We start from the raw sequence: 26,929 nt of genomic DNA on the forward strand, positions 1-26,929 counted from the left end.
ATTAAAATTAGACTGAAAAGGGATCGTAGAACCTGAATTTGGTGGTAATAGATACAAAATTATAAAATACGATTTTTTTTGTCATGAACGATCAGGATAATCGAGGCTTCGGATAATCGTGTCTGGATTGTATCTCAAAGTATTAAAGAGATTTTTTTATACTCGAGATATTTGATTTTGATTATTTCGTTTTTTTGAGGGTGCACAGAATGCAAGAACGCTTTTGTTTTCTTATTCTATTATTGTCAAACATATGGACCCAATCCTGAAACAATGTGATTGTTATATACACAGTCATTTTTTTAATATTTTGTATTCAGTACTGGTTCAGTTGATACAGACTTTACATAGAAACCTGAAGTAGTAATGGAAATGGCATATTTGCTAAATTTACTTTTTTAATCTTTCTTTTCTCAAAATAAATAGAAATCTTTTAGAATGTAGTGGCTCGATTGATGATTCAGTGTAACATTACACCGGCAGGTAGTATGAAGATGATTCAACTTTGCTCTCTAACTTATGAGTCATGCTTTTTTCTCCTTACTTACAAGTTGCTGTGAGAGCATCCTCCCCCGCGGGAAGCAGTCAACCTTCGAAAGTTGATTTTCCAAGAAAGCAGTAAAAAATATATAAACGAAGAAGCTCTTCGATGTCTCCGCGTTCCGCACTCAAGAACCTGAACAGATTATTTTTAAACATACATTTTGTTTTACTTACCTGTCCCAAAAAAGTAGTTCAAATTAATTTGGTTCGTGAGTTTTGACATGAGTGGTGGACCCCGGCATCGTCACCGTGGGAACTCTCACAGGTGTGCTGAAACGGCTCCAACGCCCGGCAGTACAAATTAATCACACCTTGAGGGGCGAGTCTTTCGCCAAGGTTCGTCCAACTTTGGAGAATGGAGCTGAGCGATTGGATCGATGCTAAAGGTTCGGAGCTTAATGGAAAAGTTGTGAGCCGTCGTACAAGTTGGGAAATAATAATTAAGATGTTGATCATAAATTGAGATTGCGAGTGAGCTGAATGCTTCGTTTATTTCTAGGTTATAGTAATATAAAGTAAAAACACATTGGGATTATGAAAAATCACATAAAAAACATTCATATTTGCGATTGGGCCTAATAATTGAATTTAAGACAATATTCTGAAAAATGGCAAAGTTGACACTTTTTTTAAATATCCTAATTTTGAAAATGATTTTAGAAGATAAAAAATTATTGAAAATTTTATGTTGACCAAATTTTATCAAGAAATTCATTTAAAGGCGAGGTTGGTTGGGTTTAATTTTCGAAGCTTGTATTGGTTTCTTCTGTCAGGAAAGCTATATTTGAATTTGATTCTCGTTATCTTAACAACTTTGGGGAAAACTGAAACATCATTAACCAGAAACTCATGAACTTTTGTTGGTTAACTCGAAACCTAATTCCTTTTTTTTGCTCCTCAAAAGCTGCGCTGCCACAATACATTAGCGGCTTTGCCAGAAATTCCTCCGAACCGGTGGCCACTGGCTGGCAATGGCCAAAGTCTAACTGGATTGGACACGGGGCTTGCTAGAATGAGTACGCAGAAAAACGGCACCAGCCCGCCACCACGCCAACGTGGAGTTCAACGACCTCTGCCGCACCGCGCCTTGCCCCGGCGGCCTAGCTCTCTCTCTGTTTGCCGTCATCGATGCCACTGCCACTGCCTAGAAAACAACTTTCCGATGCGATAAGTTTAATGGATATTTCCATTTCATTATTCGTAATGCGCGGCCACATTTCGAGGCCCTCCTGCCCTGCCCTGCCCGGAGAAAGCCATTTACGAATGAACTTTGCCATTTCGATTTTCGAACGGGGTTTGGTTCTTTCCCCACAGGTTTCTTCTTCCCCCGGGGTCCCTGGGTTCTAGTGCTGCCAGAATCGTATTAAATTGAGAGTTTGTTGTTGAACATATTGAGATTGTCACTTTCAGCTGTTTCCGGTTTGTAGTGAAACAATGTTTCAATGCAAATTAAACTGAGCATGAGCATGAGCATGAGAGATCACCCATGGTTGCCCCTCCGTTGCTGAACAGAACCGTAATATCCTTTCAGCACTACTGATCATAGGCTTCGACGTTCTAGTGGTGTTTCCCTTATCAACAGCATGTATGAATGCGCTGAAAAGATAAAACACCATGATTGCTAAAGCAAGATCAGTTGCGAATAGGTAACAGTCATTGGCCACCAACGGCGCCCGCCATGTCAGTTTGTAGATCTCGATTTTAAGGGACGGGAATGTTAGTTGGCGCAGGTTGCTACTAGGGCAGCTGATTTACTCTGTGCTTACACCCCACAAGCGCCAGGAACCTGAAAATTGGTTAGTAGGATAGGGTGTTTGGTCAGGATTCATCATAGAAGATGATGATGCGACCCAAAATCATAGAGTTTGTTGAAAGGTATTATGTTTTATTCTCAAGGCAAGCAATCGGATGCTGCGGATGAGACATTTCCCGTTTAACTGTTGTTAAATTTTTAATGAAATGGTTTAATCTTAGACAGCCGGCTGTGGAAAGATAAAACCAAATAATATTTGTTTATAGTATGAGGTCTTAAACGCAATGCTGCAATGATAGCGTAGTCTGATTTTTAATTATATAATCATTTAGTTCATGAATTTGTTACGGAATAGACGCGACGAACTCAATCATCAAGTGCCTTCCTATCTTCTTTCTATTAGCTAGATAAGGTATTGATTTTCGTTGCCTCTCGAGCTACGATGCTATGGAGAGGGCTTAACACACAAACAACCGACGTCGAGCCCTCCGAGCTACGGAGCTATGGGAAGGTCTTTTCAACACAAAAAAGACTAGCGCACCACACGACGTTCTTGATGAATCAAAATAATTTTGTTACGCGATAAACCTAACGAACTCGGATCGTTTTTATCGAAAACTATATCACAATTCACGACAAAAATGCGAAACAAAAGGCACACACAAAAAAAAATCACTTTTCAATATTTTTTTACGACCACGCGCTCCCTTTGCCAATTATGCACTGATGACGCTGCATTTTCAGAGGGTAATCTTCTCCTCGCAACGCACAATTCACGACAAAAATGCGAAACAAAAGGCACACACAAAAAAAAAATCACTTTTCACTCCGAATATTTTTTTACGACCACGCGCTCCCTTTGCCAATTATGCACTGATGACGCTGCATTTTCAGAGGGTAATCTTCTCCTCGCAACGCACAATTCACGACAAAAATGCGAAACAAAAGGCACACACAAAAAAAAAATCACTTTTCACTCCGAATATTTTTTTACGACCACGCGCTCCCTTTGCCAATTATGCACTGATGACGCTGCATTTTCAGAGGGTAATCTTCTCCTCGCAACGCACAATTCACGACAAAAATGCGAAACAAAGGCACAAACAAAAAAATCACTTTTCACTCCGAATATTTTTTTACGACCACGCGCTCCTTTGCCAATTATGCACTGATGACGCTGCATTTTCAGAGGGTAATCTTCTCCTCGCAACGCACAATTCACGACAAAAATGCGAAACAAAAGGCACAACAAAAAAAAAAATCACTTTTCACTCCGAATATTTTTTTTACGACCACGCGCTCCCTTTGCCAATTATGCACTGATGACGCTGCATTTTCAGAGGGTAATCCTCTCCTCGCAACGCACAATTCACGACAAAAATGCGAAACAAAAGGCACAAACAAAAAAATCACTTTTCACTCCGAATATTTTTTACGACCACGCGCTCCCTTTGCCAATTATGCACTGATGACGCTGCATTTTCAGAGGGTAATCTTCTCCTCGCAACGCACAATTCACGACAAAAATGCGAAACAAAAGGCACAAACAAAAAAAAAAATCACTTTTCACTCCGAATATTTTTTTTACGACCACGCGCTCCCTTTGCCAATTATGCACTGATGACGCTGCATTTTCAGAGGGTAATCCTCTCCTCGCAACGCACAATTCACGACAAAAATGCGAAACAAAAGGCACAAACAAAAAAAAAATCACTTTTCACTCCGAATATTTTTTACGACCACGCGCTCCCTTTGCCAATTATGCACTGATGACGCTGCATTTTCAGAGGGTAATCTTCTCCTCGCAACGCACAATTCACGACAAAATGCGAAACAAAAGGCACACACAAAAAAATCACTTTTCACTCCGAATATTTTTTACGACCACGCGCTCCCTTTGCCAATTATGCACTGATGACGCTGCATTTTCAGAGGGTAATCTTCTCCTCGCAACGCACAATTCACGACAAAATGCGAAACAAAGGCACAAACAAAAAAATCACTTTTCACTCCGAATATTTTTACGACCACGCGCTCCTTTGCCAATTATGCACTGATGACGCTGCATTTTCAGAGGGTAATCTTCTCCTCGCAACGCACAATTCACGACAAAAATGCGAAACAAAGGCACAAACAAAAAAATCACTTTTCACTCCGAATATTTTTACGACCACGCGCTCCTTTGCCAATTATGCACTGATGACGCTGCATTTTCAGAGAGTAATCTTCTCCTCGCAACGCACAATTCACGACAAAATGCGAAACAAAGGCACAAACAAAAAAATCACTTTTCACTCCGAATATTTTTACGACCACGCGCTCCTTTGCCAATTATGCACTGATGACGCTGCATTTTCAGAGGGTAATCTTCTCCTCGCAACGCACAATTCACGACAAAATGCGAAACAAAAGGCACAAACAAAAAAATCACTTTTCACTCCGAATATTTTTACGACCACGCGCTCCTTTGCCAATTATGCACTGATGACGCTGCATTTTCAGAGGGTAATCTTCTCCTCGCAACGCACAATTCACGACAAAATGCGAAACAAAGGCACAAACAAAAAAATCACTTTTCACTCCGAATATTTTTTACGACCACGCGCTCCTTTGCCAATTATGCACTGATGACGCTGCATTTTCAGAGGGTAATCTTCTCCTCGCAACGCACAATTCACGAAACGAAACAAAAAAAAAAAAATCACTTTTCACTCCGAATATTTTTTTTACGACCACGCGCTCCCTTTGCCAATTATGCACTGATGACGCTGCATTTTCAGAGGGTAATCCTCTCCTCGCAACGCACAATTCACGACAAAAATGCGAAACAAAAGGCACACACAAAAAAAAATCACTTTTCACTCCGAATACCTTTCTACGACCACGCGCTCCCTTTGCCAACTATGCACTGATGACGCTGCATTTTCAGAGGGTAATCTTCTCCTCGCAACGCACAATTCACGACAAAAATGCGAAACAAAAGGCACACACAAAAAAAAATCACTTTTCACTCCGAATATTTTTTACGACCACGCGCTCCCTTTGCCAATTATGCACTGATGACGCTGCATTTTCAGAGGGTAATCTTCTCCTCGCAACGCACAATTCACGACAAAAATGCGAAACAAAAGGCACAAACAAAAAAAAAAATCACTTTTCACTCCGAATATTTTTTACGACCACGCGCTCCCTTTGCCAATTATGCACTGATGACGCTGCATTTTCAGAGGGTAATCTTCTCCTCGCAACGCACAATTCACGACAAAAATGCGAAACAAAAGGCACAAACAAAAAAAAAATCACTTTTCACTCCGAATATTTTTTTACGACCACGCGCTCCCTTTGCCAATTATGCACTGATGACGCTGCATTTTCAGAGAGTAATCTTCTCCTCGCAACGCACAATTCACGACAAAAATGCGAAACAAAAGGCACACACAAAAAAAAATCACTTTTCACTCCGAATACCTTTCTACGACCACGCGCTCCCTTTGCCAATTATGCACTGATGACGCTGCATTTTCAGAGAGTAATCTTCTCCTCGCAACGCACAATTCACGACAAAAATGCGAAACAAAAGGCACAAACAAAAAAAAAATCACTTTTCACTCCGAATATTTTTTTACGACCACGCGCTCCCTTTGCCAATTATGCACTGATGACGCTGCATTTTCAGAGGGTAATCTTCTCCTCGCAACGCACAATTCACGACAAAATGCGAAACAAAGGCACAAACAAAAAAATCACTTTTCACTCCGAATATTTTTTTACGACCACGCGCTCCCTTTGCCAATTATGCACTGATGACGCTGCATTTTCAGAGAGTAATCTTCTCCTCGCAACGCACAATTCACGACAAAAATGCGAAACAAAAGGCACAAACAAAAAAAAATCACTTTTCACTCCGAATATTTTTTTACGACCACGCGCTCCCTTTGCCAATTATGCACTCAATGTTTCAATGCAAATTAAACTTGTGAAATACTTTTTCAATTGGGTAGTCAAACCGAAGTTGTTTGGAATAACATAGGTACTTGGAAAACCCACATAACGTACTACTAGAATTCGGGAAATCACAGGAATTCTGGAAAGTACGTGTTTGAGTTACAAAGCAGTCATTTATTACTATCTTATCTCTATAACAGCTGAATTGCATAACAATTTATCAACCTGTGGGTGGTTTGTGTATGATGAATCATAGAAATAAAAACCCTATCCGATTTTTTTAACGCCTGCCGAATTAATCAAATCTGAAAGTAATCACTGCTTGAATTCATAATTTAGTATGATGACGTTTTAGCATTACAAAATCATGAATTAAAATTGGCAGTGGCCTTAGGACTACTTAGAACACACGCTAAACAAATTTTCCATTTCTGTATTTCTCTTTTTTTCACTAGTTTTTAGATTCCCAAAACATGATTTTTTAAATTTTTATTTTATTTTAGGGAACCAAAAAAACTTTTTTTTTGGATCATAGTGAGGTATATTAGTTCAATTTTGAAAAATTAAACTTTTGTGAAAGTTTTGATCTTTCACACAATAAGAATAAAATTTGGTCGAAAAAAAAAATGAACTAGGAAAATTATCTATTTGTCGACCTAACCAAAAGCTATGACTGATATCATTTTTTTTTATTATTTTGAAATTCTTTTTATTTTACAGAAAATTTCGCAAAAGTTTTTTTAAGGTGCTTTTCATTCAAGATGATTTTTTTGAAAAATCGAGGTATAGAGCGTCCAATTTCCCGTCCCGGGAAAAAAATTCCCGGGAAGTCCCGGGATTTCCCGGAAAAAAAAATTTCCCGTTTCCCGGGAAATTTGTTAATTTCCCGGGAATTCCCGAAAAACAAGCAGAAGTATACATTTTCCTACCTTTTTGGCACCAATGTTTTGAAATTATACAGAAAATAATAATTGGAGATTTGATTTTTTTTTATTTCCATCTACTGTTCATATGAACTAATCAGCTTGTCTTTAAATTTCATGTCAAGGTTTAATTCAGATAATATTTATTTCTGAGGCATTCAACACTAGGAATATTGTTTGCTTATATGTTGGACAACAAAACCTACGCTGTTATGGAATGAATACTATTTGAACTATTTTATTTTTGACAACCTTTTTTAATGTTTTTTTTTGTAATATCATTTAAAAATAAGTTATCTACATCTTCCGGCCAAGATCAACATTGAGATTTGTTTGACTTTTTTTTACCTTGAACATGTTGGATGGAAATTGAACTGATATAATTAAATTTTTTAAAAAGAATTTGTTTCTAAGTATTCGAGAAATTACAGATTGAAGTTATAAATTTATGAAGCACGTGAGCTACCAAGGGCGTAAGAGGGTTATATATGAAAAAATATTGTTGAATTTCAACCACTCAAAATTATTTTAATCTAATTGATTTATTAGGCTGAATACCATATAACTAAAGTCATATCATAAAACCATGAAAACCCATTAAAAAACAACTTCGTATCAAATTTTCAAGTTAAAAAATAGTGTTTCAAGTTAAAAAACGCTAGAAATTAGATTTTTAAGGTAAATTCAATGATTATTTATTTATTCACAAGTTGATTTTTTTTATTTTAACTTTATGGTCATTGAGACAAATTTAAAAGCAATTTTATGGTTGTGGAGCATAGATTTTCACTGTCCAAACACTTTGTTTTAAAAAATCCTTCTCAATAAAAATACTAATAATATTTTCTTTCATTTGGGACGATTTGTAAGATTTCAAAATTAGAAAGTTTGTATATTTTCTCAAAGTTGCATGATTTTTTACAAGCAGTCAAGCCAACCAATTTTTTTTTCAAATTTCTTGATATTAAAAATGTATTATTTTAGTTTCTGAATACCAATCAAAAAATTTCCAAATCTGAATAAATGTGTATTTTGGAAATTAAACATTTATTGATGAAAAAGTGGGAATGTGGTTTTCTGTGTACTTATTTTCGAGTGTCCTTTATAAAATACAACCTTGCCAAATACACTAAATCAATAAAAAAAATTTGCTCAAGATACAGAATTTCATACGTTTACAAACGCTTTTTATATAACCAGCACCTAAAATTGTATGTTGACTTTCATGGTTAAAATAATATTACAAAAATACCACATTTTTTCATAAGGAATGCAAAGATGAAGTTTCATCCAAATCAATAAATACAAATAAAGTCGATTTACGAAAACGGAGAGAACAATAATGCAATAATCAAAAGAGATTAAAGTGACCTCTCTTGATTATAACTCAACTCCACATTTATGAAGTTAATGTCAGTAAACGCCTCAGTTTTGTCAAGGTATAATTGATTTGGGATCCCTGAACACGCTCCAATCAACAGAATTTAATTTTAGTGAATCCTCTGCAAATAAATAACATTGTAAATTTGGATATAAATGCTAAGGAATCATGTTAATCATGTCATAGATAAACGTGGGTGCGCATGGTTGCTTAATATAATTCCATAGAATTTGTTCTCAAATTTTTAAATTTAATTATTGGCAGGGAATCCACTACAATTTAATTCTGTCAATTTGAGCGTGTTCAAGGATCCCAAATCTTTTATACCGTGACGAAACTGAGGCGTTTACTGACATCAACTTCACGAATGTCGAGTTGTGTTGTTGCATTATTGCCCCATCAAATTTTTTTTTCACCTTGTAACAATGGTCTTCAAAGTTGTAAATCATATTTTTTTTTAATTTGAGTGCTCCATCAAATCACGATCTCATCAATGCCTTATATGCAAACACAGCAGTCTATTAGTTTGATTTCCATGTTAAAAATGATACTATTATGAATTTTTCTGTTCTATTTTTTAAAAACATTTTAAAAGGGCTAAAATACTAATTGTGGCATACAAAACTGTGCCGAACACACAAATACGATCAGAAAATTCTTTCTGGAGGAGTTGTTCAAATATAAAGTCCAGCGATTTTTGGGATTCCAGACCACCCCGTCTCCTGTCAATAACTGCAAACCCTTTTCATGGACGTAATTTTTGAACAACCCCTCGTGACCTCTTCTGATATTCACATGCCAATTTTGTATGACCAGTACGCTAAATTGGATGCTCTGCAACTCTTTGCCGCTGATTCAACGGCAATGGCTGCAGATTTGGAACCACTCGAACAGATCCCGTTCCATGTGACGCCAAAGCAGGAAAATCCACGTCCGTGAATGCTGGTGGTGTTTTGCGACGATTTGGTTGGTGCCTCGTCGTCGCTTGCTGCCGAATTTTTACAAACTTAGCTCGTTTTAGGCAGCTTCGATTCTTGGTAGAATGGTCGCCGCCGCAATTGAAGCATTTCGCTTCGATGTTCTCGTTGATTGTTTCGCAAGCTTGCGTTTTGTGCTCACCTCCGCAGGTTGCACAACGACTCTTGATGAAACAGTTCCTTCCACCATGCCCAAACTGCAAACAGTTCGAACATTGTGTCACATCACGGTGCACTGGACGATAACGTTCCCAAGTCACGATGATATTGAAAATTGCCCGAACTGCTTTCAGCTCAGACGGCGTTGTCGATCCTTTCTCTAGATGAACCATGTACAGTTGATCACGATACTTGATGTCCTTGTTGTGTCTCGTCATCTTGAAGACTTCGATTACGTTCAACTTAAGAGACTTGAGCTCTTCTTTCAGCACACTCACATCCATGTCATACAGGCCTCGAAGGACCTGTTTCATGGGGCGTTTACCTGGATCGTCATGGCTGTAGTATTCAATCTTTGCGTTGTTCAGGAAATCCCGAACGTAGTTGTAATCCTTTCTGGTAGGTAGCAGAATTTTGAGTCCATCAGCACACAAGCGAATGGAAGCTCGTAAAGCACCAGATTTGATAAACCCGGTCAGCCACTTTCGCATCGAATCCGATGACGATGTTTTCACAAAAATGGGTGGCAACTTTTCCCGTCGTTCAAATTCTTCCTTCTCGCTCACGTCCACAGGGAGGGTAGCGAACTGGTTTCCAGACAATTTTTGAGCGTCCTTGCTCAAACTGCCTGGCTTTGCAGGTAGCGCTTCGGCATTCTTTAGCTTCTTCAAATCTGCCGATCCTGTTGGTGAGGACCGCCTCTTTTTCTTGCCCTGAGGCATTTTTGCACTTTTTAAGCACTTTTCAGGAGCTGAAATCCAGGAGTACCTCACTGAATGACGGTCCACAAAGGAATCCATTCCAGAGAACTTCTCGTTTATTAAATATAGAAAAGTTAAAAAAAAAATGTTCCATTTAAATTATACAAACAACAGAACAATAGAACAAAAATTAGATTGTTAGAAAAAATGTCAAAGTTTCAAGTAATCATAACCAAGTCTAGAACAACTTTCCCTTTCCTTACCAGACAAAACAAACGAAACAGCTAAAACAGAAATCAGGTGCAAAACAGACCTGTTTCTAGCTCAAGCTGTTTGCACATGCATCCGGCATGTGGCTTGTTGTCGAGTATTTCTCGAAACAACTTTTATTTGTTTTAGATTTTTTCAATTTTGTTTATAAAAATTGATGTATCTTTTCAATAAATTGATTTAGCTCTAGGTTAAAAAAAAAACTAAATTGAATCTAATATAAAGAGTGACGCAATCCACATTCATTACTTGCACAAGAAGGCACACAGAACGTAAAAAAATGCCATAACAACAAGGGCACGTGAGCGCGGGTCGCAATATTGCGCACTTTCTCTGGGACGTGCGGAGCAGCCCAAAATTGCGCATTTGATATACTTTTACGTGAACATTTATCTCGATATTTGGCGGTCGGGCTGTAATCACACACAAACAGGGACCAGTCAGTTAACATCAGTTTTGTTTTCACAACCGCCAGAAATAACCAAATTGAAGTATGGGCAGTTGGATATGTTTTTGGACTAATTCACTTTGAAGGGTGTTTTTTATTGTTTCGTAATTTAAAAAAAAATCTAACTTATACATTTTCAATTAAATTTCACCTTTTTTGATAGGGTAAGACTCTTAAATTAATTTCTCACATAATTTGAATGAAATGATTGCACGAGAATGCCGCATGGAGACAGTAATGTGTTGACGACCGAGATAACAACGGAATCAGAGATTCGTGTTCAAATACATAATATGGATGGTATTATATAGTAATGGACTGATTAAAGCTTTGATTGTGGTAGTAATGTAATTAAAGTACGATGAGGATTGCTATCCTATGTACGCTTTATTGGAGAATTTATTATTAATCTAATTATTCCACAAAAGTGAAATTTAGCATCAATCCCCTTTCCGGTGCTCGGACGGTGAAATTCACACGCACCGTACGTACGTTTCCGGTGTCGCAGATGAAACTTGATGTTTGATTTCCCTTCTATTTCGGTTTCACCGAAGTAGGTACATGAGATACAGTTTATGGCCCCAGGGTTCTTCGCTCTCCCAGATCTGCCAGCGTCCGAGCACGCCAAAGGTTCGGAGGAAGAAACACATTTTCAACACCTGCCCGTCCAGATTGGATCACGAGTTGTCCAGGGAAGAAGAAAAAAGTCTCAAATTGGACACATAAGATTGGGGAAGCGGGACAGGGCTGAACTTCGGTGGAGTTGAGGTTGTGTTAGGTTTGCTAAACTTAAACCTTGAATATAAGTACATAGGAATTTGTTTTTAAGTTACTCAACTTCCATTTTTGCACATCAAATTTTCAAAAAAAAAAAAAAGAATCTTGATGGGTACAACTCTGTACGCGTGGTTGAGACCCACCTTGATCAACTGGACTGTTGGGGCGAATCGCTTTGGCGTTTGTGACTTTTCTTACTTCCAGTCGAGGTCTCAGATTCTCGAGGCAACGGAGAAATCGTGAAAAAGTTTTTATTTTCAGCATTTCTTTTTCTTGCACTGCATTTCGAGACGGAGCAGCATAAATACATAAAAGAGGGCGGGGAAACGAAATCCGTAATGGGGCATCAGCTCCACCGCAGAAGCATAAAGGTCAGGCGAGGAACGGTTTTATTTCCTCTCGGAATGTTTGCTGGGTACGAATACGTACCTCTGAGAATGTTTTGGGTCGATGCTCATGTATTTGGGGTTTGAATGTGTGTGAAGCACAAAAGTTTTTTTAAATAATATTTTTTGTCATTATGTTTTCACGAGCGGGTTAAAAAACATAATCGAAAGAGTTCAAGAGCAGTGCCTCTGAGTTTTCTCTCACTATTGATCAGATTTCCGAAAATTTTTATTAATAGTATAAAATGTAATAATAATTAAATGTATGTGTTCTTAACAATTTGATTGCAAAAAGGGTGTGACTTGACTTTGTTATGAATCCTTTTGTAGACGATACTACAAGGGAAGAATAGTCGATAGTTCCCGTAGTTATGAAGATGACTTTTTTTTTACAATTACAGTTGACTCTCTGGCTGTCGATCTTCTCGATATCAACAATTCTCCCTCTATCGATAAATTCTTCAGTCCCTTCAATCTGCATATTTCAATTATTTTCATTCCTCTATATTTTCCCTTGCTTGAAGGATCTCTTCCTCGACGGTCCCTTGGATTCTGTTTGCTTTAAAAATCTCTTCCGGTTGTCAATAATTTCACTTTCTCTAGGCTTGCATAGATATTTTTCTTGGCGAAACGAAGTTTTGAAGGGTGTTTGACATTAGTTTGTTTTTGTTTGATGGACGTTGTCATGATTCTCTCCCATAGCTGGGTATCAAGAAAAAAATATTTTCAATCGAGTCTTCATTTTGCATCGTTCTGTAAACTGATGATTCTTTTCCTCGACGGTCCCTTGGATATTGACAACCAGAGAGTCGACTGTATCTCAATGCACCTGTTTCAGATTGTGGAAGCCAAATCCAACAAGTCTTTGCCATTGTCACTTAAAAGATTTTATTAGGCTGAAGGACCTGCATTAATATTCAATGTTTGACCCTTTTAAAATGTTAGTTTTGATTTGAAAATTTTCAAAATATTTTTTTCGAAAAGATCGGAAAATTTCACAAATATGTAATGTTTTAAAACTGAAAATCGGACCATTATTTGCTGAGATATGGTCATTAGAAAATGGTGGCTTGTTTTGGTGAGATTAAGAAAACTTCAATTTTCGTGTTTCTTTTTCTTAAAGCGGCTCTATCTCAGCAACCCGAGGTCCAATTCTCAATGTCTCTTAGACAATTTTATAGCAAATTTTCTGAACTTCTCAAAAAAAATATTTTTAGAAATGATTACTTATGGTCACTATTTTTAAAAATTGAAAGACTGCAAATATTTCGCTAAAATCAAACTTTCGGTGGCAATATCTAGAAAACGGAGCCCTTTATCAAAAAATCTGTTCAGTACTTTTCGATTGCAAATTCAATTTTGCATTAAAATTAATGTCAAACTTGTTTTTGCATGAAACTTCGATTTTTTTTTCCAAAAATCACTATTTAAAAAAAATCATAACTCGGCGGCAGATTTTTTGACCATGTTTCTCTATGGCTCAAAAGGTGCGGATTTTTGTCCCCTAAAAAATATCAAAAAATCTCGAAAATAAAAAAAATACGTATTTTGGGAAAATGAGTTTTAGTGAAAAAAAGTTCTGCAAATTTTTTTCCGTGTGCCTATTTTTTTCTCAAAAGTCCTCATTAATACCTACAACTTTGCCGAAGACACCAAATTGATCAGATAATCCACTCAAAAGCAGCTGTTTGAATATTTACATACCATTTTTGTATGGACAGCAGCCAAAATTGTATGGAGACTTGTATGGATGAACCAATCACACAAAATAGTTTATTTGGTCATAGGGAAGGCCCCCACAAAGTTTGAGCCAAATAAAAAAATACAAATAAAATCCATTTCCGGTTTTGTTAGAGAATTGCTCTTTTTGAAGTCGTGTTTGTCATAAATGCAAAAAAAATACTGTACTGTTTTAATTCAATATATGAATTTTAATAATATTTTCAGTTTATTGGAAGTTGGATGCCATTAAAATGTAGAAGTTGTTTGAAAAAAGGCCCCTCTGATTTTTCGAGCCAAACATAAACCTTGACAAATATTTGCAGCGGCTCTTCTTGAAAATTGTGAAATTCATCAAAATAACGTTAAGTTTTAAAATGTTTTTCAAACATTAGTGTGACATTACTTTGCTTGTTTTTTTCTCAAGCTAATTAAATAAAAACTGTTACTGAAAATACAGATAATGTGAAATGTGACATTTACATTGGATTTAATTTCTGCATCTGAATATTAGTCGATTTTAATTTTACTGAGTTTGATTTTCAACATTGAAACATTTGTCTCAGAAATATTTGGATTTTTTCGGGAAAAAAGTTTAGCTCTTAATAGAGAGATATTACAGCACTGTCAATTCCTGCAGATGATGAAAAAAAAATTTTTTATTGGTTTTTAAATGGCTTTCATTTGAAAACTTTGTTTTTATCAATGATAATTAAGTTCATTTTGGTTTTAAATATTTGATCCACAAAAACTTCAAATAATTTTGACTGCCTATTAGAAGGAAAAGCATTAAAAAAAAATCAATTCTAATGTACTGCCCCTGATCGCATAAATGTCTCATATGCATTTTCATCGATTTTGATGTTATTGATGCAGTTTGATTCAAAATTGTGTGCTCTTTCGAAAGAGTCTATAACATCCAGTACTTTGTTCTAGAAATCAAGAGGAAATCCATTTTTTTTTTGCGAAAACTTAACACGTAGGCTTATGTATGGGACAAACTTCAAATGCGTTTTTCTCAGCTTGCTGCTTTTGCATATGGGACATTTATGCGAACATGGGCAGTGTAGTTCTTGCGAAAAAAATTGCAGGTGGTTATTATATACATGATCAATATGACAAAGAACTTTGTACAAAACTCAAAAAATCATTTTTGTTTTATTTATAATTTTTAATTCTTTGTCAATTTATTTAATCCTGAATAATTCATTCTAAAAAAAAAAATCATTGGCCCCTATATTTTATATTTTTTAGTATTTTTTGAGAAACATTGTATTTGCGTGAAAGAGGTTTTGGGTGACTCACCACACATAACATTCGGACGCCTAGAAATAAGCAGAATAAACATTTTCATGTAATTATTAGTGCAATCGATAGCTGACATCATCCCTATTTCAAAACGCTAAAAAAATTGATGTTAGTATGATTTTTCATAGGATTATAGCCAATGTCTCCCATATAGCCAAAATCCCACAAGCTCTGTGATTCAGTTAAGCACTGGGCCGTGCTTAACCGAGGCAGCTGAACGAATCAAAACCGGGGCAGTGCAAAACCGAGGAGTGCAAAACCGGGGCATGACTGTAGTATTTTCTTTGACTTCAATATTATTCAGGAAAGGCTTATGAGTCTAGAAGCATTAGCACCTTTCTTTTCTTTCTGAAGGATGAGAGGATGAGTTCTTGTGTTATTTGTCCTCTGCCGCAATAAGATTTTATTTCAATTTGTATAAGGATCAGTTTTCAGCTTTACTTCTAGGTGATATTACAACACCGTGGAAATTTTCAAAACAGTTTTTTTTATTGGATTTAAAATGTAATTAGAAGCCACGCAACTCGTGTTGATTTACTGCAAAACACTCGTGATGACATAGCGAAATCGATTGTGGAAACATTTGAGTGTTACAATTTCATAAACAAACACTAACCCACTCATCACACATCCAAACGCAAATGCAGCCCATGCTGGAACGAGATCCCAAAATGATAATATTTCATCTGTGGTTGAGTGATAGAATTGGCCTTGTGATGTGATGTATTTGGAGTTCCACACGTTCCAGATGCCACTTTCAACGAAAACAACGTGGGTGTAACCGAAAAGGTCCAACAGTGGATTTCTGTCGGACAAGACGTATCCTTTAACAAATGATCCAAACGTTTCGTCCATTTTATAATATCTTGCAGTTTTAGTTTTTGTGTCATAGTAGTATGGTAGGGATGGTTCGATATACATTTTTTCGAAGATGTAGGCATGTGTGTTGTCCATTTCAAATTCACTGTCATTGCTATTGATCACTACTCCTTCCAATTGTGTTTCCATTTCGATATCTGGACTCATAAGCAGATTTGCCTTAAGGTTGATGCTCGACTTAAGCAGATCCTGGATTGTATTAATCTTTGGTTCCACCGGTTTGTATACAAGCATGGAAAGGAACTTGGTCTCGTAAGCGCAGGTCATGAAGAACATCCACAATACCAATGACATTAACACCATCTTTTCCCAGCGTGACGCACGGTAAAGACTACATCTTGCAAATCCACAAACCGACAGCAGTATTGGATCATTTAAGAAAAATGTTGGCTTTAAAAATGAAATAACTTCAATTGCTGTGAGGAATATCAGCAGAACGAACCATACTTCCCTGTCAAAAGGCAACACAAATAATTCCACCACATTTCGTTGTAATCTGGGAACCACAATCACCTTGACGGAGGGTACATTTGAGATCAGTAAATCAAATCTAAACTCATATTCACTTGTGCTCAATAGAGAGTTGGTAGTACAATCGATATCCACTTTGCTCGTTTGGAAGTGATCGAAGTAGCAATCGTCCTGAAGATCAGATTCGCTCAAGGCACAAAAATGCATTGACTGCACCGCTGTAGTGTTCAGATAAAATGCTGTTTCCTGAATCCACTTGAATGTTGGATCGAATGGATCGGGTTCAATTTGGCGTTTGGTGAAAGTTAGCGGGCTTCCAGTGAAGTTACGCCTCATGCTGTCTTCGAACATACCCTTTGCATTTAAACCGGTTACACCCAAACTAGAGCTGCTCAAATCTAAGTAAATCACATTGTGAAACGCCAGCATTCTCACATAAGTTTCAACGATTTTGAAATTTTTCGAATCCTTGTTGACAAGCACTATCAGTTGAGTGTTTTGGTTGAAGTGTTGAAGAATTTGAATTATACTGTTATCAGAATATGTCATATTTCTCGCTCGAATTAACAAAATTATTGGTTTTCTTGGTATTGAACCATAGTTTATGTCTATGTCCCGATTGATGACATATTTCGGAATAAAGTTCAATTTCGGAGATTGAAGAATATTATCGAAAGCATCGCGATTTTTAGAACCAAGGTCAAAGAAAACACAATCTGGATTGCGAGTTTCTGGAGCAGTTATAGATTGTATGGTGGATGTAATTATGTCCACCTTATTTGTAGATCCATCCGATCTGGTTATGCAGAACGTGACCATGCTAATAAGCGTTTTCCACCATCTCTTTGTCATTTTCCCGAATACACTGAGCAAAGCTGCGGATTTGTCTGATCGTCGTTCATGGTTGCATGATTAATGGTCCCACCACGTGACAGTAGTAAGTTTACTCAAACGTGTGTTTACTAGGAAATAACAAAATAAGTCAATTTGCGGGCATTTCAAGGTATTATCGAGGTCGGCGCTGCAGAGGTAAGCTTGGTTAAATCCCTTAGCTGTACTGAGCTCGAATTTTAAATATGAATTTGACTGGTTGCAACACGACAGACCTGGCGCTTTGAATTTGAAGTTTGAATGGGATTAAACCCGTAAACTGAAAAAAAAACCAAAACGCCCACCTATTTTAAGGGTTAAATCCCATTGAAGCGCCAGGTCGTTTCATCAGTTTTTTTTTGTTCCATCAGCTTTCACTCAGCTGGATGTTTAGGCAGATTTGTGGAGCGTATCCACTAACAGTAAGTTTCCTTTTCGTAAGGAATGTAGTTTCATCTAAGGGTTCTGATTTTCTGACCTCTTAATCTCTTCACTTTATGCAAAAAGAAAAGTTTTTCAGCACGATTCGTACATATCGATTAACACGACGAGTGCTAAAAATCGTGAAATTGGAAGTGAAATCCTATGAATAGATATTTTTGCAATTCCGTCGTGAAACTACTTACTTTTCCTGTCATTCTTGAACGACGAAACAGCCTACTTTTCTGTACCAAAAATAACAGAATCGAATAGTAACCCTTTTCAAAACAAATGCTGAAAAGTTCAACTTTTCAGCACTGAAATGGATGCTGAAAAGTTGAACTTTTCAGCACTTGTTAGGGAAAGTTATACTTTTCAACATTTTTTTTTATTTGAACGATTCATTGACTCAATGCATGGACATTTGTCCTATAATTCTGTCCAAAGGGTGTTTTTCGGAATTGCAAAAAACGTTGTATGGAACTCGTTGCAAAACTTGATTTTTCATCACTCGTCGTATTTATCTAACTCGGTGAACCTCGTTAGATAAATGTACGACTCGTGCTGAAAAAATCCTCTTTTTGCAACTTGTTGCAAAAACTACTATTATGAGAAAGAAATGGCTGTTCCTACCTAGTAGACTTTGAGTATTGCAACAATGTTTTTTTGCAATTCCGTCGTGGAACTACTTACTTTTCCTGTCATTCTTGAATGATGAAATAGTCTACTTTTCTCTACCAAAAATAACAGAATCGAATAGCAACACTTTTCAAAATAAATGCTGAAAAGTTCTACTTTTCAGCACTGAAATGGGTGCTAAAAGTTGAACTTTTCAGCACTTGTTTCGAAAAGTAACACTTTTCAAAAAAAAAATATTTAAACGATTTATTGACATAATACATGAAAATTTCACTTAAAATTTCACTCAATGGGTGTTTTTCGGAATTGCAAAAAATGTTGTATGGATCTCGTTGCAAAACTCGATTTTTGAAGCACTCGTCGTATTTATCCAACTCGGTGAACCTCGTTGGATAAATGTACGACTCGTGCTGAAAAAATCCTCTTTTTGCAACTTGTTGCATAAACTACTATTTCCTATCACAAGTTTTCAAAGCGTCTGAACTTGGGGTCTAGAAAGATAATTGAAAAGTAAGGCGAAAAAAAATCTAAACTTATTTTGATTGTGATTCAATTATCCGAGGCTCCATACAGATCTTCGGATAAATGCTTCTGGGACATTTTTATGAACGGGGGTAGTTTAACTATTGGAACATTCTCTTGACTCCATTACGGATTTGACGGTGAAAATATTTAAACGATGTGATTTCATAAACAAAAACTATCCCACTAAAAGAACATCCAAATACAAAAGCAGCCCATGCTAAAACGAGATCCCCAAATAATAAAATGTCATTTGAAGTTGAGTCATAGAATTGACCTTTTGATGGCATGAATTGTAAGTGCCAAAGATTCCAGATACCACTTTCAACAAAGACAGCATGAGTACATCTAAAATGGTCTATCAATGGGCTTCTGTATGCCATTTGGTATGCTTGAACAAAGGTTCCTAATGTTTCATCTATTACATAATATGTCGAGATTCTAGTTTGAGTGTCGTAATAGAACGGCAGAATAGGCTCGATAAACTCCCTTTCGCTGACGTAGGCATGTATTTTGTCCATTTCAAACAAACTATCGTTACTGTTTGTTATTAGCTCGTCCAAAATTTGCGTTCTAATGTTATCTGGGCTCATGTGGAGATTAATTTTTAGTTTGATGCCTGACTTTAGCAGGTCCTGAAATGAATTAATCTTTGGTTTCACGGGTTTGCATATCAGCATCGAAAGGAACTTGGTCTCGTAAGCGCAGGTCATGAAGAACATCAACACCACCAATGACATTAGAATCATCATTTCCCAGCGTCTCGCACGATACAAACTACATCTTTCAAACCCACAAACTGGCAGCAGTATTGGATCATTGTAGAAAAACGTTGGTCTTAGCACGGCTATCACTTCAAATGTTGTGAAGAGTACTATCAGAATGATCCACACTTCCCAGTCAAATGGTAAAAAAAGTAATTCCTCTACTTTTCGGTGTAATCTGGGAGCCACTATCACTTTGACGGAGGGTACATTCAAGATCAGTAAGTCAAACCCGTTTGTGTTTGTGCTCAAAAGGAAGTAGGCAGACCAATCGATATCAACGTTGTGGGTTCGGAAATGATCCAAGTAGCACTCATCATAAATTTCATATTTGCTTGAGACACATAAATGCTTTGACTGAATCGCTGTAGTATTAAGGTGAAATGCTGTTTCTTGAATCCATTTGAATGTTTTATCTAATGGATCAAGGTAATTACCTCGAATGGTGAATTTGATAGGGACTCCGTTAAGGTTACGCCTCAAGTAATCTTTAAACAAGCTTTTTGCATCCGCTCTAACTGGTTTCTCTGTAGAGTCCAAATAAATCACATTGAGGAACGAACACCGTTTTAAATATTTCTTCATGATTTCGAAGTTCATGGTTACCTTATTCACTAGCACTATTATTTTAGTGTTCGGATTAAAGGTTCGTAAGGTGTGAAGAATGCTTTTGTCATCGTACGCCATATTTCTAGCGCGAATTAAAAGCATTATCGGTTCACGGGGTATTACTAAATGCTCGAGCTTCATATCTCGGTTGATGATGAGTTTTGGAATCAGCTTCAACCTCGGTGATAGCAGTACACTTTCCAAAACACCCTTAAAGGGTTTGCTGAGGGCATGGTCGTAGAAAACACACTCTGGGATGCCAGTTTGGCGAGCAGCCAACTCTTCTATGGTGGAAATGATAAAATTCACCACATCTGGAGAACCAATCGATCCGGTTGCACAGAATGTGATGAGGAAAATCGCCGTTTTGCACCTTGCTGAAGCCATTGCTTTGTGCTACAGAACTGATGTCGGTGGTACAAAGCACTTTTTGTTTAAACATTACCTAGCATCAGTATTTGCTATGCTTCCATTCTACGGGTGCTTTATGTCAGAAATTACAGTAATGGGGCCATCCATAAAACACGTGAACGTGTGAACAATCAGCAGACGTCCCCTTCAGATACTTGGAATGAAAGAAACTTTAGATAGCTTTGGATCAGTGAACTGAACAAGTTTTCTTTTTTATTGAACCGCTAACTGCCAATTTAAATTGGAAAACAACTGGAATCAGATCCCGAAAGGTATGTATCTCGTCTGTAGATGAAAAGTTCACATTAGCGATCGATGAACAGTTGAGTGAGCAATTTTCTTGACATCAGTGTAACCAAAAGCGTCCTTCAGTAGATTTCTTGGTGATATTGAATAGGATTGAATATAGAATCCAAGTGTTTCTTTCATTACGTTGAATTTTAGAGTACGTCGTTGATGGTCAAAGTACTTAGGCAGGATTGTACTGGCAACCTAAGAATCGTCGTCTCTGCCTATCAGACAATCTTCAATTTTCAGTCTCGTGGGTCTGTGCACTAGCATTGAAAGGAGTTTAGTGTCATCAACACGATCAATAAGATTAGTATTAGGTTTTCCCAGTGGGTCACCTAGTGAAGACTATGACTTTCGCGTCTACAAGAAACAGGAGAATGAGGACGTTTTGAAAATATGACTGTTGATGAATTGCCAAAACTTAAACTAATATGAGTAATACTTTTGTTGTTGGTAAATTTGAAAAAAATAGCAAAACAAAAGCTATTCTATAGCCAACATAGAGTAGGTAGTATAATCAATAAAAAAAACGATACTTAATCCACCTATAGGTGGTTGGTGCCTTCCTCACATTCATAAAGTCAATACATTCAGTAAAAATAGCAACATTCCCTTAACATGTTTAACAAATCTATTTTATTACTGATTTCTTTTGATAGGGTTCGCAGACCTTCAATTCTGATAAAAAAACCTATCCAACGAAAGTTCACATGGAAGATTCAGACAATATTTTTATCACAATATCTCAGATCCGGCCTCCAGAAAGTATATAAATAACACTTAAGTGCCAATAACTTTTGATAGGGTTGTCAGATCCTTGATGTTTTAGGCTCATTCGAAAGGTCTTTTAATTATCTAACTAACGATGGGTTGCATGATGGAAACGGACATAATTTTTACTGAAATATCTGAGATCCGACCTACAAAAAGTGTATAAATAACACTTAAGTGCTAATAACTTTTTATAGGGTTGTCAGATCCTTGATGTTTTAGGCTCATTTGAAAGGTCTTTCAATTATCTAACTAACGATGGGTCGCATGATGGACCCGGACATAATTTTTATTGAAATATCTGAGATCCGGCCTCCAAAAAGTGTATAAATAACACTTAAGTGCTAATGACTTTTTATAGGGTTGTCAGATCCTTGATGTTTTAGGCTCATTTGAAAGGTCTTTCGATTATCTAACTAACGATGGGTCGCATGATGGACCCGGACATAATTTTTATTGAAATATCTGAGATCCGGCCTCCAAAAAGTGTATAAATAACACTTAAGTGCTAATAGCTTTTTATAGGGTTGTCAGATCCTTGATGTTTTAGGCTCATTTGAAAGGTCTTTCAATTATCTAACTAACGATGGGTCGCATAAAGGACCCGGACATAATTTTTATTGAAATATCTGAGATCCGGCCTCCAAAAAGTGTATAAATAACACTTAAGTGCTAATAACTTTTGATAGGATTGTCAGATCTTCAATGTTTTGGGATCATTGGAAAGGTCTTTTTAATACCTTTCTGAAAATGTATAACATGATAGGGTTTCTTGCAAAAACCACCCTTTTTACAATCTTCCGGACATACGCCAAAATCGTTTTTAGCCTAACTTTTGAAGTACTTAACTAAACTTGCTGATTTTAAATAGAGACCTATGGGACCCCAAAACGGATCGAATGAGACTAATACGGTAAAATCCGTTCATCCAGTCCGAGATAATCGAGGATTTTTGTCCACCCACCTACACACATCCACACAGACATTTGCTCAGAACATGATTCTGAGTCGATAGGTATACGTGAAGGTGGGTCTACGAGGTCGAATTAAGAAGTTCATTTTTCGAGTGATTTTATAGCCTTTCCTCAGTAAGGTGAGGAAGGCAAAAATCAAATTATTCGCTCTACAGCATTGCTTTGGCGTTCTCGATTGCGAGATTCCTACTCGAAACTAGGTGTCCGAAGGCTTGATTGTTGAGGCAATTGCAAACCTCTTTTTACACCTTAGCTTCCATCCACCCCGGGATTCTAACTGACGACCTTCGGATTGTGAGTCCAACTGCCTACCAGCGAATCCACCGAGGCAGGACCCAGGGAGACGACTCCTACACCTGGACTGAGCTAACGACCTAACACCTCTAGGTTAGACCGGGGCCACCATTTACTCCCCATCCGACGGAAGGCGTGATCAGACAAATCTCGTCTCAAAATTTGCCACCGGGACCTTCTGGGATCGAACCCAGGCCGACTGGGTGAGAGGCAACCACGCTTACCCCTACACCACGGTCCCGGCTATAATCAATGTCCTATGTATTTATTAAACATGAATGGTGCGAATCTTGTATAGTTGTATTCAAATACCTTCCAGTTTCCTGGATCTGAGATCCAACAGTTCAAACTTGCATCTAGTGGAATATCGGCTTAGTTTCCCATACATATTTTGCCAGAAGACTTTCAAGAACAAGCTCTCCACTTTTGCTGCAACCAAACGACAATGTTTTTTCGCGATCATAATCCAGATAAATCACATTGTAGAATGACGTCAATCCAAGCATTCGTTTAATGTTAGGATAGTTTCTAGGTTAGTTAGCACAGTAATTCAATTATTCAGATTAAAGGTTCGAAGTGTTCGAGATATGCCGTCGTCGTTGTGTGGGACATCTCAAGCACTAATCATCATCATAGACAGCTCTCCTGATGTTGTGCACAGTTTATGCTCTACTTCCCCGTTGATAGCGAGTTTGGCAATAATCTTCAACCTTGACGATCACAGAATACTCCCAAAAATTCCATCAAAATGAATATTAATATATCATGCACAGTAGGGTGCCCTGAAAAATAACCCTCTGCTCTGCTTTAAGCAGCTATGCAAATTTTGAGCGAAATTGGTTGAGATTAACCCATTGTTACCCGAGCCTAAAGATGGTGGAAAAATGTTTTTCATACAAAAATGGGTTTTTTAAATCGCTTATAGCTTATCAGGGTCGAGTTTTACAGTTTAGGTATGTTCTACAAAATTGTAGAGCATCAAATTTCCAATGAGAATCTCACTTTTGGGAATATTTTGATACATTTTTTTCGATTTTTCCCATACGAACTTCACTTTCGAGTATCAATGGGTTAATGTTGACCAATTTTGTTCATATTTGGCCCAGAGTCCTAGAATAGCTCAAGGCAGCTCAGCTTGTGGAGCGAAATTTTGAAAAAAAAAACCATATTTCGGGCACTCTATTGCACAGTAGAAACAGTAATGTTCGTCGTATTCGGAGAACCAATCGATCCACCTTTCTGGTAGCATTTCAACGAATAAACTGCGGTAGTACTTCGGATTGGGCCTTTAATCGTTCGTATCGTGTGAAAACTGGCCTCTTCGTGTGTCATTCACAACTCGACGCAGTCGTGCTAACTTGTCGTACGTCACTTTTTGTAGTTCCAAGAAAAACGCGTTTTAATGTTTGACCTGGAATAAACAAAAAAACGAGAACTTGCAATGTAAACAATAACATACATGATTTGTTTGAATGACCATTATGTGCATTGTGCCGAAGTTTGGTTGAATTTGGCTGCTGGAGTCCCGAGTTATAATTATAAATGTTTACGGTAGTCGAGTTCGTTCCTGTGTCAAACGTGTTCTGTCCTGAAATCCCTTTGGCCAATTGTCGCACTTACATCAATTTTCAGGCTGTGTCAAGATAGCATGACAAGATCATATGAAAGGTAACAAAAATGCACGGAGTTTTTTTTCAGTTTTTATTGAATATCTCAATATTGAAATTGAATTTTGGGAATCTGGGAAGGTCAAAAGGTGAGGCATTAACGTCATGATTCGAAATCCGGACACTTAGTAGAATATCATTTTTGTTAAAGCTGGCAAAAAATCATGTAATAAGTTAGAAATGTAGAAATATCATCAGGATGTAGTATAAACAGTCAATTTAAAGAGAATGCATGCAAAATATGTCTTTTCTAACCATTTTTCATCAGAATTTCCAAATCAAAATGACTAGTTGTGCTTCGAATCCCGGACACTGATAAAAGTTGATTCGAAATCCGGACACTTTTGATTCGAATTCCGGACACTCGATTTTACTTATGAATCACACAAATTTGGGCCGAAATTTTAGTGAATGTCATTCTTTAGGTCTCAAATAAGATGTTAACATCAAAACAATCGATATTTTGTATAAAAAATTGCCAAAATTTTAGAAAATCAGAACCAAAAATGTCTGGTTTGCCTTCCCCGTGCTTCGGACGCCTATGAAATATTTCGGCAGAAATGTTTCACAGTTTTGGTAATCACATGATTTAGTTTAATTTAATTGTTTTAGCATTGGCCACAGCGTCCAAACATATTCGAAATGAAAGATGATGTTAATAATTCATCAAATAACACAGTTTAGACAATAATTATGTGAACTTATATCCACATAATTGATAAAACAAGATGAAGTGTCCGGGTTTCCAAGCGTCCGGGAATTCGAATCATGACGTTATGAGCTGCACAAAATGGCGTGCTTAACTCAATTTGACCCAAAATGCACGTACGACAAGTTAGCACGACAGCGACGAACTGCAGGATAAACCTATCATTAACACGGTTGTTTTGTTATACTCTTGTAAAACATGATATTTGATTTATTCCTTTGGGATTATCGTGGTCACATTTTGACTTGGAAAATTCAATAACGGAAGGACTTCTATAGTATAATTAAGATCTCTATCTTGTATCTGTGAGCTATGGAGAAATTCAAATCAGCGCAGGATGCCGATATCAGATTGATTCGTGATGATTCGAATTCTTGGTTGCGAATGATAGAGAGCTCTCGAATCATTCAGATGCTTGAGTTATTATCAGATATATAGCATGACATATTTTTTTTTGGTAAAATTACTATATGCAACGTGAGCAAGCTACGTAGTTGCCATAATCACGAATGATCAAAATTTGAGCGTTTAAGACCATTAGGTCTACCTAGAATGCTCGCTCATTAGCTGTAAAGGAAAGTGGGAGCGCAAAATCTTTAGGTCATCAAATTATAAGCCATCATTTAAGTTGTAAAACAGTATTTCAATGAATATCCCTCGATTTTTTTTCGGAAATTATGTCGAAAAGATTTTTTTTTTCAAATCAAGCTTTTATTTCATTAATTATTTTAGCAGAACGTGAGGATCTTCATGAGTAATACTCAGTATGCACACATGTGTTGAATTATTGAAACGTTCTCTTGATGCCATTACGGATTTGATGATGAAAACATTTAAGTGATATAATTTCATAAACAAACACTATCCCACTGAAAGAACATCCAATCACAAAAGCAGCCCATGCTGGAAAGAGATCCCCAAATAATAACATGTCATTTGAAGTTGAGTCATAGAATTGACCTTTTGATGGCATGAATTGTAAGTGCCAAAGATTCCAGATACCACTTTCAACAAAGACAGCATGAGTACATCTAAAATAGTCTATCAATGGGCTTCTGTATGCCATTTGGTAGGCTTGAATAAAGGCTCCTAATGTTTCATCCATTACATAATATGTCGAGATTCTAGTTTGAGTGTCGTAATAGAACGGCAGAATAGGCTCGATAAACTCCCTTTCGCTGACGTAGGCATGTATTTTGTCCATTTCAAACAAACTATCGTTACTGTTTGTTATTAGCTTATCCAAAATTTGCATTCTAATGTTATCTGGGCTCATGTGGAGATTCATTTTTAGTTTGATGCCTGACTTTAGCAGGTCCTGAAATGAATTAATCTTCGGTTTCACGGG

The sequence above is a fragment of the Culex quinquefasciatus genome, chromosome 2 (assembly GCF_015732765.1).
Source record: "Culex quinquefasciatus strain JHB chromosome 2, VPISU_Cqui_1.0_pri_paternal, whole genome shotgun sequence".
In the NCBI taxonomy this organism is placed as follows: domain Eukaryota; kingdom Metazoa; phylum Arthropoda; class Insecta; order Diptera; family Culicidae; genus Culex; species Culex quinquefasciatus.